General features: G+C 57.4%; 1 pseudogene; it reads right to left on the bottom strand.

The window, feature by feature from the left end:
* Positions 1-1158: 1158 nt before the first annotated feature.
* On the bottom strand, positions 1159-2254 carry LOC105311097 (annotated as a pseudogene).
* Between the last annotated feature and the right edge of the window lie 103 nt (positions 2255-2357).

Here is a 2357-nt window from a genome sequence, read left to right as displayed (position 1 = left end):
ACCCTCTCTGCGCCTGCCCTGGGACTGAAATGGGTGTGAGGTTCCTGGTAGTAGAAGCTATGGGCAAGGTGAGTGGAAGGCCTGCTTCCACCGGGACAAAGGAGCTAGGAGTGGCAGACGAACCAAAGCAACAGCCAGGGTGAGGGACAGAAACTTGGGAAGCAGGGCTAGGCCCCCACCACCTAGCTTCTCCCAGTCACTGGACCTCCACTCTCAGTTACAAACATAGAAAGAGAGAAAGAGAAGTACTGGGTATGTATAGACAAGGGCCCTGGGGCCCAGGCCCTCCCAGGGGCAGAGCCCAGAGGGCTAATGCTACTGCTTGGGAGTCTCCCACCGCCCCACGTCTAGTTGCAGGGCCCCCCACCTCCTACCTTGAGGAGTCTGCAGGGACCACCAGAGGGGCAATTGGGAGAGCAGAGAACACAAAAGTCACTTGTTCAGCTGACCAACTCATCACAACTTGCAGTGACCATCACAGGCCAAGGTGCGGCGGTGGTGGGCTGGGCCAGGTGGGAGATGTCGGCGAGACTAGCGTTTGACACAAAAGGAGCAGCAAGCTACCCTTCCAGAAAGGCTTGCTGCAGAGCGGAGGCTTCACACATGTGCAAAACGTATTTGGTTTGTAATTTCCACCAAAAAAAAAACCCCAAAAAACAAAAACCACAATAATTGCCTTTTGACATGGAAAAGCAAAACTGAGAACACTTTCTCGCAGGATCAAGAAAGGGATGAAGCACTGGTTTATACAATCTACTGTTGTATGTAGCCTGAAAATAGTACTTTTCATTAAAAAAAAAAAAAGTCAAGAAGAACATGAACGCTCTCTGCTCTGGGGACCTTGGATTTACCTGAAGAAAGTAAAACATAAACTCAGGTCCATGAATGTCTTTAAAAAATAGCCAAACTGCCTGGGCCATCAGCAGAACCGAGTGTCCTGGGACAAGGATGAGGCCCCGCTAGACTCAGACTGCAGCTGTACGTCTGAGCGCTGAGGGGCCTCTGTGGAGAGTCCTGCAGATGGAGGCCTTGCCTTGGCTTGGCCCACCCCAGGATAGCGAGGGGAGCTTGGCCATCCCTCAGCCTGGGCCTCTGGGCACAGGCAATGTTCGCGTCCCTCAAGCGATGAGGCAGGCACGGGCCCACTCACAGGCCCACCTGTGCCCCTGGCTTCACGTGGACTCGAGGGTGGGAGCAGGTTGTGGTTGGTGGGCATGAAGAGTACAGCTGCTGGCTGGGGGTGTGGTTGTCACATGGGCTGCTCAGTCCCAGCGTCCACTCGAAGTCCAGCAGTTGCCGCATAAAGTTGAAGTTGGGCGAGATGTTGGACTTTTTCCTCTTGACAAAGTCATAGGCGTCAGTGAGTGACAGGTTCATCTTCTGTATAAGGTAGGCCACAGTGACCGTCACTGAGCGGCTGTTGCCTGCCAGGCAGTGCACCAGGACACCACACTTCCTCGAGCGGGCCTCATCGATGAAGCTGATGGCCTCGGGGAAGAACTATGAGAGGTTCTGGCTCCAGTGGTCAGAGATGAGGATCTGCTTGGAGGTGAACTCGCCGCCGTGTTCGAAGGCAGTGGACAGGTAGGGCGTGACATTGAGGATGTACTTGATGCCGTCTTTACTTGCTGAGCACGTCCAGGTTGGTGTAGTTCTTGGCACCGCCAAGGCAGATAGATGTAGCGCAGGCTCTGGACGGGGAAAGCCGGTTGGCTGGATGGCACAGGGCTGCCGTCCGACTCGGTGGCACTGCTGGGCTGCTCTCGATCGGACTCCCTGTAGGAACTGATGCGGAGGGCCCCCAGGCCCAGCGCTGAGGTGGATGGCGAGCTGCTCAGCCAGGACCAGCTGTCCACGTTGGTCACGGCAGTGCTCTGAGTACTCTGTCTGGAACTTGTTAAAACCACCTTGGAGGTAGTAGGCCTGGCAGCCGTCGTCTCGCAGCTTTTGCAGGAGCAGGCCCAAGCACCGAGGCGAGGGCGCCGGGTTCTGGCTGCCAATCGGCCTCGGCCTCGGCCTCATAGAGCCGCACAGTGGCCGCCTTACTGCGCGTGGTGAAGCGCTCCTTGTCGGCGGCGTCGGGGTCGATGGAGAGAATGGGCAGGTTGTCCTAGTGCCGGCGGTGCAACATGAGGCCCAAGATGGTCAGGGTGATGGCCGTCTCGATGTGCGATGACTCGGAATGCTCGTGAGGCCAGCAGTGGAGCTGCAGCAAGGACACTCCGCCGTGCGCCTCCAGCTCCTCCTGCAGCCATTAGGCGCTCTCGCACTACACGGCTCCAGCACCCGTCGCCGCTCCCGCGCGGGTGCCAGCTTGGAACTCCAGTCTCTGACGCCCCCAAGGGGACATGTGCGTC

The sequence above is a fragment of the Pteropus vampyrus genome, unplaced genomic scaffold (assembly GCF_000151845.1).
Source record: "Pteropus vampyrus isolate Shadow unplaced genomic scaffold, Pvam_2.0 Scaffold24829, whole genome shotgun sequence".
In the NCBI taxonomy this organism is placed as follows: domain Eukaryota; kingdom Metazoa; phylum Chordata; class Mammalia; order Chiroptera; family Pteropodidae; genus Pteropus; species Pteropus vampyrus.
Note: the sequence above shows the minus strand (reverse complement) of the source record. Positions and strands in the feature narration are given on the sequence as shown.